The sequence below is a fragment of the Humulus lupulus genome, chromosome 2 (genome assembly GCF_963169125.1).
Source record: "Humulus lupulus chromosome 2, drHumLupu1.1, whole genome shotgun sequence".
Lineage (NCBI taxonomy): Eukaryota > Viridiplantae > Streptophyta > Magnoliopsida > Rosales > Cannabaceae > Humulus > Humulus lupulus.
In genome coordinates this window covers 42,926,533-42,940,799 of record NC_084794.1, presented here as the reverse complement: position 1 = coordinate 42,940,799, position 14,267 = coordinate 42,926,533, and the positions used below count along the sequence as shown (strand labels likewise).

General features: G+C 41.4%; 1 non-coding gene across 1 annotated transcript; it reads right to left on the bottom strand.

The window, feature by feature from the left end:
• Positions 1–2,767: 2,767 nt before the first annotated feature.
• Positions 2,768–2,874, bottom strand: LOC133820095 (small nucleolar RNA R71). Its single transcript, XR_009886529.1, has one exon. It is a non-coding gene; the product is annotated as a small nucleolar RNA R71 (small nucleolar RNA).
• Between the last annotated feature and the right edge of the window lie 11,393 nt (positions 2,875–14,267).

Genomic DNA, 14,267 nt, shown 5'->3' with positions numbered 1-14,267 from the left:
GCGCGATCGCGCTAGGTGCCAATAAAATGTATGTTCCAGATTTTTGTGAGTTTGGACGAGATTTCTAGGATCCATTTTGAGGACCCATTTAGGGGCACGAGGGACGATAAAATTACCCTGTTGAGTGAAATTAAGGATCCAAAGAGCAAGGGTTTAATTTTGGAGCTTGTAAATGGACTTAGTTACTAATGAGCATATCATTGATGTTGTGACTAGGGTTTTCGAGGGGCTCGGGAAATGATTACGCTCGAGGTCGTTTCATTTTCAGCATAAGACTCGAGGTAAAATAACTGTCATATGCACATAAAGAAATGCATTAGCCTCGATATTGACATGTGAACTGTTATGACCATATACGTGAAGGCTTATCTAGAGTTATGTACCCTTGTTTTATATTTGTACTTGTTGCATTTGATTTCATTATATTTATTTGTGGTTGGTCAGCATGGGTTGTATTCAGTAATAATAATGCAGAATGCAAGCTGTGATGATAGGGCCACTATGGGGGTGCTGTATACACTCGCACGGCACATGTTGTTAGCTTGGCGCCCTAGTGATGCGCTTCGCTTGGCATAGGTCGTGTAAATTTTTTATATGCTATAATGAGCTTGTGTATAACTTGCGAAGTGATAACTCTAGGATTTAGAGTTATTTTCACATCTTTAAACTTAATTTTTGAACCAAACAAAAGAGTAATGAGTTTTTATTTCTTGTAATTGTGTTCAATTTAGTGTGTCTGTGTAGCTAGGGACCTTGTGTTTGCATTGTCATATTTTTCAGTGTTTTTTATGTAAATTTCTGTGTTGTATTAATCAGGAAAGGGAAGCTTACAAAACAGGAGCTGAGGGAACTGTAAATCAAAGGGAAATGTTGCTGAAAAGGGGAGGATGCTAACTCAACAATGCTGTAGCAGTCAGTCTTAGCAATTAAACTGAAGCTAGAGAAAAAGGACTTCGTGAAAACAATGCTCCAGCTGGATTAAATGAAGTAGAAAGGTGGCAAGTGTACTGAGTACTGAGTCAGCTGAGTATGTGGGACAAAGTACATGTAGGCAAATGATCTGGATTGTCCAATTAGGGTAAAGGAAAGCACCCTAGAATTAAAGGAGGGGCCGTATTATTCTGTGATTTTGACCATTTTAGAAAGAGAGAGAACTTCTGGCTAAGTACAGAGGAGGTTTCAGGGAGAAGATTTGAGAAGAGTACGACCAAAAGAGAAGAAAGAAGGCTGATGCCATAAGGGGGATTTGAGCTCACAACTCATTCGTCCTACACCATCTCTTTCTTTTTGTATTAATTTCATCTAATTTCTGCAAACTCCATGGATTACTTCTGTATTATTTTCATGTTTAAGTTTGCAACTATGAACTAATTTCTTAAGGGCTAGGGTGATTATGAACCCTCAAGTATGAACTCAATATACAAATGCAATGGCTAAGTGATTATGTCTTTGTTCAATTGAATGTGCTTTACTGTTATTGACTGTTAATTATTGGCCATTTTTAGCATGTGCTAAGCTAGATCTAACTTGGAAGAGGGAAGTCTAGCTGAACCCATTCAATTGATGCAAGAGATTCATCTAGTTTTAGGTGATTGTGAGTAGTAGAATAGGAATGTTTTGCTACCTTGCATAACGTCAGATTTGATGCTTAATTGAATGTTTATAATCTGGTTTCATGCAGGAATGTATAGAAGGGGAGTATAGACATTAGATTGCACGTTTTGGGAAAAACTTGCTGGGTTTTACGAAATTTGTTAACACTGTCATAATTGCTAACCCATTGCTGTAACAACTGGAACGAACCGAGGGGAATTAATCACCCGAACCCATTTTTCTTATATCTGAAAACCACCCAGTATTTTGTCATTTTAATCTCTGATTTTTGGTTTAATTCCTTTGTTTGTCTAAAATTATTTTCAGAGTTAATTACCCACTCTTTCCTTTGTTTTGGTTACTATTTTATAAGTTGTTTTTGGTTGATTTTACATTAATTTAGTTGAAAAGTCCCTGTGGAGACGAACTTTGATACATTATCACTGTATTACTTGTTGTCGATTGTGTATACTTGCGCATATTTTAATCGTTAGAAAATTCACAACAAGTTTTTGGCGCCGTTGCCGGGGACTTTAAAATTAAATTCTGTTTTATCAACTATTTGACAATTTCTTTTCATTGTTTTTAACCTTGTTGGTTCGGGTTGTGAAATCTCAGGTACCTACAGTGTATGAACCAGCAAGAGGACAGTGAACTTGCTCCTATTGACCCCGAGATCGAACGCACTTTCAGAAAAAGGAGAAAAGATCAAAAGGCTAAAAGTCGAGGCACTATGGCTGAACGTGTTGAAGATGAGGGGGATGGCCAGCAAGTTACTAATCCCATTGTTTTGGCGGATGACAGAGCCAGAGCAATACGGGAATACGCTGCCCCCATGTTTAATGAGTTAAATCCAGGCATTGTGAGGCCGGAAATACAAGCAGCTCAATTCGAGCTCAAGCCGGTCATGTTTCAAATGCTCCAAACCGTGGGGCAGTTCAGCGGGATTCCAACGGAGGATCCTCACCTTCACCTTCGTTCATTCTTGGAGGTGAGCGATTCTTTTAAGCTTCAAGGAGTGAGTGAAGAAGCATTAAGGCTGAAGCTATTTCCATTCTCATTAAGAGACCGAGCTAGATCATGGCTCAACACTTTGCCTCCTGATTCCGTCACAAATTGGAATGATCTTGCTGAAAAGTTTCTGCGCAAATATTTCCCTCCCACCAGAAATGCAAAGTTTAGAAGTGAGATTATGTCATTTCAGCAGCTGGAAGATGAGTCCACTAGTGACGCGTGGGAAAGATTCAAAGAGCTTTTAAGAAAATGTCCACACCACGGTATCCCACACTGTATACAGATGGAGACCTTCTATAATGGCCTCAATGCAGCTTCTAGAATGGTATTGGACGCTTCAGCCAATGGAGCCATTCTTTCCAAGTCTTACAACGAAGCATTTGAGATTTTGGAAAGGATCGCAAGTAATAACTATCAATGGTCAAACACTAGAGCTCCTACAAGTAGGAAGGTGGCGGGAGTTCTTGAAGTAGATGCACTAACGGCTCTAACAGCTCAAATGGCCTCAATGACCAACATCTTGAAGAATATGAGTTTGGGAGGAAGTATTCAGCCAGCTGCTGCCATTCAAAGTGCAGAAGTGTCATGCGTGTACTGTGGGGACGGGCATACTTTTGAGAATTGCCCTTCAAATCCAGCCTCAGTTTGTTATGTGGGAAATCAGAATTTCAACCGCAACAACAACCCATATTCGAACACTTACAATCCAGCATGGAAGAATCATCCTAATCTGTCATGGGGGGGTCAAGGAGCAAGTTCAAGCACATCACCAGCACAAGGAAGACAAGCATATCCACCAGGTTTTTCACAGCAGCCAAGACCTTCACAACATGTTCAAAACTCCCAGCCGAACTCTTTGGAGAATCTAATGAGGGAGTATATGGCTAAGAATGATGCAGTAATACAGAGCCAAGCAGCTTCTCTTCGTAATCTTGAGATGCAGCTCGGCCAGCTAGCCAATGAAATGAAAACTAGGCCGCAAGGATCTTTGCCTAGTGATACAGAAAATCCAAGGAGAGATGGGAAAGAACACTGTAAAGCTATTCAGCTGCGGAATGGTAAAAATCTGGGAAATTCTGAGGAAATACAGGGTAGTGGAGAGCCCACTTCAATCCAAAGTGAAGGAGAAACAAGTAACAAAACTGCCCAGGAAATTGCTGAAACTGGCCCAGTTGCTACAGCAAGGGGTCAGCAAACTGCTCCAGTAAATTCTGGTCCTAAACCGCCCCTTCCATTTCCGCAGCGATTTCGCAAACAACAACAGGATGGTCAGTTCAGAAAGTTTTTGGATGTACTGAAACAGTTGCACATTAATATCCCCTTGGTCGAAGCATTGGAGCAAATGCCGAATTATGTCAAGTTCTTAAAGGATATTTTGACAAAGAAAAGGCGATTGGGGGAGTTTGAAACTGTGGCTCTCACAGAAGGATGTAGCGCGATGTTGAAAAGCAAGATCCCTCCTAAGTTAAAAGATCCTGGCAGTTTCACGATTCCGTGTTCTATTGGAGGTAGAGATGTTGGAAGAGCATTATGCGATTTGGGCGCTAGCATCAACCTTATGCCTATGTCAATCTTCAAAAAGTTGGGTATTGGTGAAGCACGACCCACTACCGTTACATTACAGCTTGCGGACAGATCTATGGCTCATCCCGAGGGCAAGATTGAAGATGTGTTAGTTCAAGTGGATAAATTTATATTTCCGGCGGATTTCATCATTTTAGACTATGAAGCGGATAGAGAGGTGCCTATAATCTTGGGTAGGCCTTTTCTTGCTACAGGGCGTACTCTTATTGACGTGCAAAATGGTGAACTTACCATGAGGGTGAATGACCAACAAATCACCTTTAGTGTGTTTAAAGCTATGAAATTCTCGGATGAAGTGGAAGAATGCTCTAGAGTTGACGTTGTTGATACTTTGGTAGCTGAGAAGTTCAATAAAAGGGTGGAAAAAGCTGCTATGGGAACCCAGATTTTTGGAGATGAGGAGGAGTATAGCAGTGAAGATGAAGAGATGCTTACATGGGTAGATTCTTGCCAACCAACCAAGAAATTTAGTAAGGTGTTTGAAACTCTAAATCTGCCAGAAAAGCACTTTCAGGCCCCTAAACCATCTGTTGAAGAACCACCCCAGCTGGAGTTAAAGCCACTGCCAAGTCATTTAAAGTATGTGTACTTGGGCGACAATGATACTTTACCTGTGATAATATCTAGCTGTCTGGAGTCTGTTGCTGAAGAGGCATTGCTGAAACTGCTGAAGCAGCATAAAAGGGCGATTGGATGGACAATGGCTGATATTCAAGGGATTAGTCCAGCACTTTGTATGCATAAAATCTTGCTGGAATCTGATTGTACTAGTTCTGTGGAGCAGCAAAGGCGTTTGAATCCAGTAATGAAAGATGTAGTTCGAAAAGAGGTCATTAAGTGGCTTGACTATGGGATTATTTATCCAATTTCTGACAGCAAGTGGGTGAGTCCTGTCCAATGTGTTCCGAAGAAAGGGGGCGTTACAGTAGTTACTAATGATAACAATGAGCTTATTCCCACTCGTACAGTCACCGGATGGCGGGTTTGCATGGATTACAGAAAACTCAACAAGGCCACTAGAAAGGATCATTTCCCTTTGCCCTTCATCGACCAAATGTTGGACCGCTTGGCGGGAAAGGAGTTCTTCTGTTTTCTTGACGGGTATTCTGGGTATAATCAAATTTCTATAGCGCCGGAGGACCAAGAGAAGACCACTTTCACCTGTCCATACGGCACATTCGCTTTTAGAAGAATGCCTTTCGGTTTGTGCAATGCACCGGCCACATTTCAGCGGTGCATGATGGCGATTTTTTCAGATATGGCTGAGAGTATTTTGGAGATATTCATGGACGATTTCTCTGTCTATGGGGATTCATTTGAAGGTTGCTTGGAGAATTTAGAAAAAGTCTTAAAGAGGTGTGAAGAAACTCATCTAGTGTTGAACTGGGAAAAATGCCATTTCATGGTGCAAGAAGGCATTGTGTTGGGGCATAAAGTGTCTAGCAAGGGGATAGAGGTTGACAAGGCTAAACTGGAAGTTATTGAGAAACTACCAGCCCCTACCACAGTAAAAGGCATTAGAAGTTTCCTCGGTCATGCTGGCTTTTACAGGCGTTTTATCAAGGATTTTTCGAAGGTGTCCAAACCTTTATGCAGCTTGCTGGAGCAAAATAGGCCTTTTGATTTTACTGATGAATGTCAAGAGGCATTTCTGAGATTGAAGTCAGCCCTTGTTACAGCACCGGTGATCACAGCTCCTGACTGGTCTCTACCTTTTGAACTTATGTGCGATGCTAGCGACTTCGCTATTGGGGCTGTTCTTGGGCAGCGGAAGAACAAAATTTTTCATTCTATTTACTATGCAAGCAAAACATTGGTGGATGCCCAGATTAATTACACTACAACAGAAAAAGAGCTGCTGGCCGTGATCTTTGCCTTTGAAAAATTTCGCTCCTATCTTGTGGGGACTAAAGTTATTGTGTACACGGACCACTCCGCTATCAAGTATTTGATAGCCAAAAAGGATTCTAAACCGAGGCTTATACGTTGGGTTCTCTTGCTGCAAGAATTCGATTTAGAAATCCAAGATAGGAAAGGCACTGAAAATCAAGTAGCGGACCATTTATCAAGGCTGGAATCAAGCACTTACAGCAGCAATTCAGAGGAAAAATTGCAGATTCAAGACACCTTTCCTGATGAGCAATTGCTGGCTGTGGAACAAGAGGAAGTACCATGGTATGCGGACATCGTGAACTTTTTAGTTGGGGGCGTGTATCCACCAGATTTTACCAAACAGCAGCTCAAAAAGTTCCTACATGATGTCAGATTTTACTGTTGGGATGAACCTTACTTATATAAACAGTGCCCAGATCGAATAATGCGAAGATGTGTCCCAGAAAGTGAAGTTTCCAGCATCCTAGAGAGCTGCCATTCAGCCCCTTATGGTGGTCATTTTGGTGGGCAACGAACTGCTGCCAAAATATTTCAGTCAGGATACTATTGGCCTTCTATTTTCAAGGATGCCCATAATTTTGTTCAACATTGTGATCGCTGCCAGCGAGTGGGCAATATCTCCGCTAGGAATGAAATGCCTCTTAATTGCATTTTGGAGGTGGAATTGTTTGACGTGTGGGGTATCGACTTTATGGGTCCCTTCCCGCAATCTTTTGGGAATCTCTACATTCTAGTGGCGGTGGATTATGTATCGAAATGGGTAGAGGCAATTGCTAGTCCGAAAAATGATGCTAGAGTGGTTATGAAGTTCCTTCATAAACATGTGTTTACAAGGTTTGGGACACCTAGAGCCTTGATTAGCGATGAGGGAACACACTTCGTGAACAAAGTCTTGGCTGCCCTCTTGGCAAAGTACAGTGTTAAACATAAAATTGCCACTGCCTATCACCCACAGACCAACGGGCAAGCTGAAATATCGAATCGAGAAATTAAAGGCATTTTGGAGAAAGTTGTAAATCCAAGCAGAAAGGATTGGTCCCAGCGCCTAGACGATGCACTTTGGGCTTACCGGACAGCTTATAAAACTCCACTAGACATGTCCCCTTATCGCCTAGTTTATGGGAAGGCATGTCATCTTCCTGTAGAATTAGAGCATAAGGCGTTTTGGGCGTTGAAGAAGTTAAATTTGGATCTTGTAGTGGCTGGAGAAGCAAGAAAGTTGCAACTGAATGAATTAGATGAGATGCGGCTGTTTGCTTATGAAAACGCCAAGCTATATAAAGAGAAAACAAAGAGGTGGCATGATCAAAGAATTAAGGAGCGGGTGTTTGAAAAGAACCAGAAGGTTTTGTTGTTTAATTCCAGGTTGAAACTGTTTCCTGGCAAGCTAAAATCCCGTTGGTCGGGCCCCTTCACAGTGACTAAAGTCTACCCCTTTGGAGCTGTTTTAATTCGCGAAGATCAGTCTGGGAGGGAGTTCACAGTTAACGGACAGCGGCTGAAACATTATTTTGGTGGGGAGGTTGACAGAGAAAAGACCTCCGTCAATCTGAAGGATGTTTGAAGGAGAAAGACTATGGGTTGCCATGTATTTCTTGTAGCACATTTGGGCAACCCATGAGTGAAAGAGACAGTTGTAAATAAATAAAGTTAAATTCTGGAAGGAAGTCAGGATCTGGAAAATTTGGAATCTGGGAAAGATATTAAGTTTGGGGTGTAGAAGTATTGCCCAGTTGCTATAGCAATTCGTTTAGCAATTGCTGGGCAGCAATTTGTCAAAGCTGGGTTCAAAAGCGAGAAGTCTCGGGCTCGAAGCTGGGGTACTTGGGTCTGTGTGAATTAAAGGGCACGTGATCGAAAAGAAAGAGACATTTTAAGTGAGCCAATGATTGGGAGATAAGTAGTCAATCAGTGGGCTTATTTAAAGAATTAGTGGGACCATTTACCTAAGCCTTTTTTCTCTTCTTGCAATTTTGGGAATGGCCCGTGGAAGTCAATGAATTAAAGAATCAAGACAAAAAGAGGTCCATTTGGAAATTTTGTTTTTTTTTGGAAGTAATTAGTCAAGTCAAAAAGGGCCCCATACATTTTCAATTCGGCCAGACCAAAGAATTGGGTTTTTGGGCTGGCTTGGATAAGTCAACTGGGCCCCTGGTCCACTTTGACCCTGACATACGCCGTGGCCCACTACATTTCACCATACCCTTCTGCATCTTCTTCCCTTGGCACCAAAAACAGCAGCCGCCCCTCTCCACATCCAGCTCCGTCGCATCAACCCGAACCACCACATCCCTCGACCCACTTACCATATCCACCGTCCTCAACCCGACCCAGACCACGAACCACCTCACATCAACAGTCACCGCCCATACATCCCCCACAACCCGACCACTCACACGGCCACTTCCGGCAAACCAGGCAGACCGAGCCAGCTGCTGCGAAAACACCACACGCATTCACAGCCGCAAGATCCCAGTCGTACGCCGCCTCTGCCCATTGACGTACACCCGAGCCCCTTGCCGTACTACATCGATCTCCACCACTCAGTAAGTCGTTTTCCCTTGTTTACTCGTCCCAACATACGAACCATTCTCAGCCTAACTACCATACACAACCATTCATTTCCAACATTACCCAGAAATCAATCATCAACCCAACATTGGGTGCCCTCAACCCAGCAATATCAAGCCCTCTGCCCGAATCAATTGCGTGGCCCTCAACCCAGCCGAAGCTATTTTCTTTCACCATCCACAAATGCCGAGAATTAAATCAGTTGCTAACAGAGAGAAAGGCAAGAGGAGGCAGTTTACTGAAGTGGCCAAGTTCTATTGCCCAACTGCAGAGGCAAAGTACAACAATCAGGTTGTTCATCGTGAGTTGTACGTGGAGCGGGGCCTTGTGGCAGATTCAGAGGGCCTTCAAGAGTTACCCGAATGGTTACAGGAAACAATTGCTGACAGGGGTTGGGCTAAAGTTGTTATGACACCGGAGCCAGCTATCACCGAAGTTGTTCGCGAGTTCTACGCGAATTTCTTATCTCAAGAATGGCCCACCATTGTCATAGTGCGTGAAGTGCCAGTCCCATTCACTGCAGAGGCAATTAATAACCTGTTTGGGCTCGAGACAGGGCAGTGTGTGTTCTCCAAGAACAGAGGAGAGATTCGGGGGGATGAGTTGGTTGAAGTAATGGAAAATGTCGCTCCAGGTGATGTCTGGGATGTCGATGAACAGGACAACCTGCGGCTTCGACGAACAGATTTAGAGCACGAGCTGAAGTGTCTCTATTCCTTTGTGCAAACCACTTTATGCCCAACTTCGCACGATTCCACTGTTAGCAAAGCCCGAGCTTTCATGTTATACTGCCTTCGGAAGGGGTTACCAGTGGATGTTGGCACAGTCTTAGCGCGAGAAATTTTTGAGTGCGCGCAGAGGGGCAAAGGGAAGTTGTTTTTACCAGCCACTATTACTGCCTTATGTAGAGATGCTGGTGTGCCGGTATGGCCCGAAGAGGGGCTGTTGCATCCTAGAGCAGCAGTGAGTTTTGGCCCGGCTCGAGCTTCGAGGACTCATCGTGCCTCTGCCTCCTCCTCAGTGCATGACCCTGCTGCCCCTGTCGACAGTGCCCTCATGGAGCGGTTTACTCAGTACGAGATGATGCAGCACCAAATGCATCATCGGCAGAGCGAGCTATGTGACAGAATGCAAGCATTTTGGCAGTACGAGCAGCAAAGAGACGGCATCGTGGAGCGTACTTTCAAAAAGCTAACTCCCAGGACGGTTCCACAGTTTCCACAGTTCCCGCAGCAACTCCTCGACCCATGGACGGACTACTCTGCCCCTGCGCCCAATCCGGAGGTTCCCGATGAGGATTCCGAGTAGAGGGGGTTCCCTTTCCTATTAACTATTTTTTTTTACGTTTCTGTTCTGTTATGTTGTTTTAGTTTTATGTTCTGTGTAGGTTTTGTTGTTAGTGTGTGTTTTTGTGTTGTCTTGTTGTTGTTTGTGTACTCTAGTGTGTCATTGAGAGGTTTAAAATATATTCCTATGGCCTAGTGTTCTGCTCGATGATGATACTTTCCATTCATTCCATGCATGTTGCTGCCTAGTTTTATATGTTGCCTCTGCTTGTTAAGTTGCTGGATATCATGGATGTTTCCTTTTAGTCTCTCCTCAATAGTTTTATACTTTTGTTTTCCCACCATACTTTGAATTTTTCAAATGACTGCTGCATATGTAATTTTAGCATCTAGAATTGGTTAGTGCATTTCCTTGAGGCGAAATCCTAGCTAGACTTATCCCTTAGAAATGATTTAGGCCATCTTTGGACGCTTGAGCCTTTCTAGCCTCCCTTATACGAATATTTTCCCTTAGTCACCCAATTTTTGAGCCAATTAGCCTATTTTTGTGTTCAACCCGATCATGCATACCCATTACCCCTACAATACACTTTCCATACATGTCCCAACTTAATTGCTCTCACTTGTCAGAAATTGATTTTCATGCTAAGTTTGGGGTGAGTGTGGTGAGTGTAGCTTGTGGCGAGCTAATTCATGATTACCATTTTAGCCACATTGGGGACAATGTTGGGTTGTAAGTTTGGGGTGGGGAATTAGCTCACAAGGCGTACCATTATATACTATCAAGCATATTCTCTTGCTATCTATCATATAATTGTATTATAGTGTTATCTTTCTTGTTTTGAATATGTTTAGTCAAAAAAAAAAAAGAAAAAAGAAAAAAAATAAATAAAAAATAAAAATAAAAACAAAATATTCAGTAAATGAAATATCAGAAAAAAAAAAAAAAAGAAAAAAAAAAAAAAAAAAAAAAGAGATAAGAATAAAAATAGCAAGAGAATTATATTACAACAACATGTCTTTGTGAGTAGAAAACGTTTAGGGAAGTAATTCAAGAGAGATAAATCATGAGGGAGAGGCTCGGTTTTTGACAAGTGAGGTGGTTAGGTTTAAGCTAGTAAAAGACATCCTTTACCATACCCTAGCCCAAGCCTTACATTACAAGCTTAGTAAAGTCCTATTGATTGAGGGGATAAGTTTAGACTACATTAGTGGAGAGGAGTGCACTAATTCAACTTATGGAGCTATAATGAATGAAAAAAATCAAAGGGTAGTTGTAGAGAAATTCAAGGTTAGGTGGGATGCACTTGTATACACTATTGATTAGGTGACTTTGGGGAGATATTAGTGATATCCAGTGAGCTAAATTTGAGAAGGGCAGCATATACGGTTAAGGCAGAAACACTTCGCTATTCCACTTAATTCCATTTTTCTGAGAGCAACATGTTCACTAGGCCATTTTGAATCTTTTGGATCTCTCATCTGTTAAGTTGTGTATTTTATTTTGTTTATTGTGTTTATTTTTGTGTCATCATTACTCGAGGACGAGCAATAGGCTAAGTTTGGGGTGTTGATAACTCTAGGATTTAGAGTTATTTTCACATCTTTAAACTTAATTTTTGAACCAAACAAAAGAGTAATGAGTTTTTATTTCTTGTAATTGTGTTCAATTTAGTGTGTCTGTGTAGCTAGGGACCTTGTGTTTGCATTGTCATATTTTTCAGTGTTTTTTATGTAAATTTCTGTGTTGTATTAATCAGGAAAGGGAAGCTTACAAAACAGGAGCTGAGGGAACTGTAAATCAAAGGGAAATGTTGCTGAAAAGGGGAGGATGCTAACTCAACAATGCTGTAGCAGTCAGTCTTAGCAATTAAACTGAAGCTAGAGAAAAAGGACTTCGTGAAAACAATGCTCCAGCTGGATTAAATGAAGTAGAAAGGTGGCAAGTGTACTGAGTACTGAGTCAGCTGAGTATGTGGGACAAAGTACATGTAGGCAAATGATCTGGATTGTCCAATTAGGGTAAAGGAAAGCACCCTAGAATTAAAGGAGGGGCCGTATTATTCTGTGATTTTGACCATTTTAGAAAGAGAGAGAACTTCTGGCTAAGTACAGAGGAGGTTTCAGGGAGAAGATTTGAGAAGAGTACGACCAAAAGAGAAGAAAGAAGGCTGATGCCATAAGGGGGATTTGAGCTCACAACTCATTCGTCCTACACCATCTCTTTCTTTTTGTATTAATTTCATCTAATTTCTGCAAACTCCATGGATTACTTCTGTATTATTTTCATGTTTAAGTTTGCAACTATGAACTAATTTCTTAAGGGCTAGGGTGATTATGAACCCTCAAGTATGAACTCAATATACAAATGCAATGGCTAAGTGATTATGTCTTTGTTCAATTGAATGTGCTTTACTGTTATTGACTGTTAATTATTGGCCATTTTTAGCATGTGCTAAGCTAGATCTAACTTGGAAGAGGGAAGTCTAGCTGAACCCATTCAATTGATGCAAGAGATTCATCTAGTTTTAGGTGATTGTGAGTAGTAGAATAGGAATGTTTTGCTACCTTGCATAACGTCAGATTTGATGCTTAATTGAATGTTTATAATCTGGTTTCATGCAGGAATGTATAGAAGGGGAGTATAGACATTAGATTGCACGTTTTGGGAAAAACTTGCTGGGTTTTACGAAATTTGTTAACACTGTCATAATTGCTAACCCATTGCTGTAACAACTGGAACGAACCGAGGGGAATTAATCACCCGAACCCATTTTTCTTATATCTGAAAACCACCCAGTATTTTGTCATTTTAATCTCTGATTTTTGGTTTAATTCCTTTGTTTGTCTAAAATTATTTTCAGAGTTAATTACCCACTCTTTCCTTTGTTTTGGTTACTATTTTATAAGTTGTTTTTGGTTGATTTTACATTAATTTAGTTGAAAAGTCCCTGTGGAGACGAACTTTGATACATTATCACTGTATTACTTGTTGTCGATTGTGTATACTTGCGCATATTTTAATCGTTAGAAAATTCACAACACGAAGCACGCTAATTTTTTTTTTTAATATGACGTTTATTATGTCGTGTTAGGTTTTCTTATTGGGCATTGGCTCATGAGTGCTCTATGGTGCAGGTAATGGCAAGGGTAAGGTCGACCAACAGTAAGTTGGAGGGCTTTGGAGTGGCACATACATGTTCGAGCTACTCGGCCGTCAGGGTCGGGATATCCGAGGGACTTAGTTAAATGTAATTACATTTTGTATAAAATGTTTAGGATCCCTTGTAAATATTTAAAATTTTAATGAAAAGTTTAAACCTTTTGACCAAAATGTTTAGCACTTAAACTTCTATTTTACTTTAATTAAACTTTTGAGTTCAAATGACTCGCTTAACGAGTTAAGCACTATTTTAAAGACAATGTAACATTCCTGGATTAGTAAGGCATTACTACTTGGTATCAAAGTTGCCAAGGCTTTATATTTCTTGAAGATAGACCGAACATGTACGCTTGCTGCTAAAGACAAGCTTGATTCACGGTTCAATGCATAATAGGTCAAATACTGGTTTAATTGTTTATTTGAGTCATATGCCTTATCTGCATGGTAGAATAGGGAGCATGACATATATTGTTAGGGCATGGCCCTCTTGATTATTATGTGAATATGATAGTGATGCTTATTAGTATTATTGTTGCACGTGAATGTTGTGTTTGTTTGGTTTTGAGCATGGGACGATTTCTGGATACTGTTATCATGCCTGAGAAGTCAAGTCATTGATTGCAGACATACATGGAAGTTATGCCTCCTAGGTGGCCATTCAGACTAGGCGGAGCTAATATCGGGGCCAGAGATGTTAATCATGGCTGGAACCCTCCACCTGCCCCTTATAATTGGAAGCAGGTGTTTGCATAAATGCATGCAAGATTTCAGAGGTAAGAAAATGAGATTAAATGGTTGAGGCAACATCCGCCAAGGAATGCTACCCCACTCGTGTCACCTATAGTGGCGCCGATATTGGTACAACAAGAGATTGAGAATATATGGGAACCACTATATGAGAGGTTTTGGAAGCAACACCCTCAAACTTTCGAGGGAGGCCTAGATCCACTCAAAGCTGAGGGTGGCAGGCAATGACAGGGTGGCCTATGCTACATACATATTGTAGGATGATGTCCTGATCTAGTGTGAGGTAGTATCCCAGACCCGAAATGTGGCTACGACGGGCTGGGAGGAGTTCATGAAGTTGTTCAATAAGAAGTATTACAATAACGCAGTCCGAATTGCGTAGATGGACGAGTTCATGAATTGAGTAGTTTTCAGGT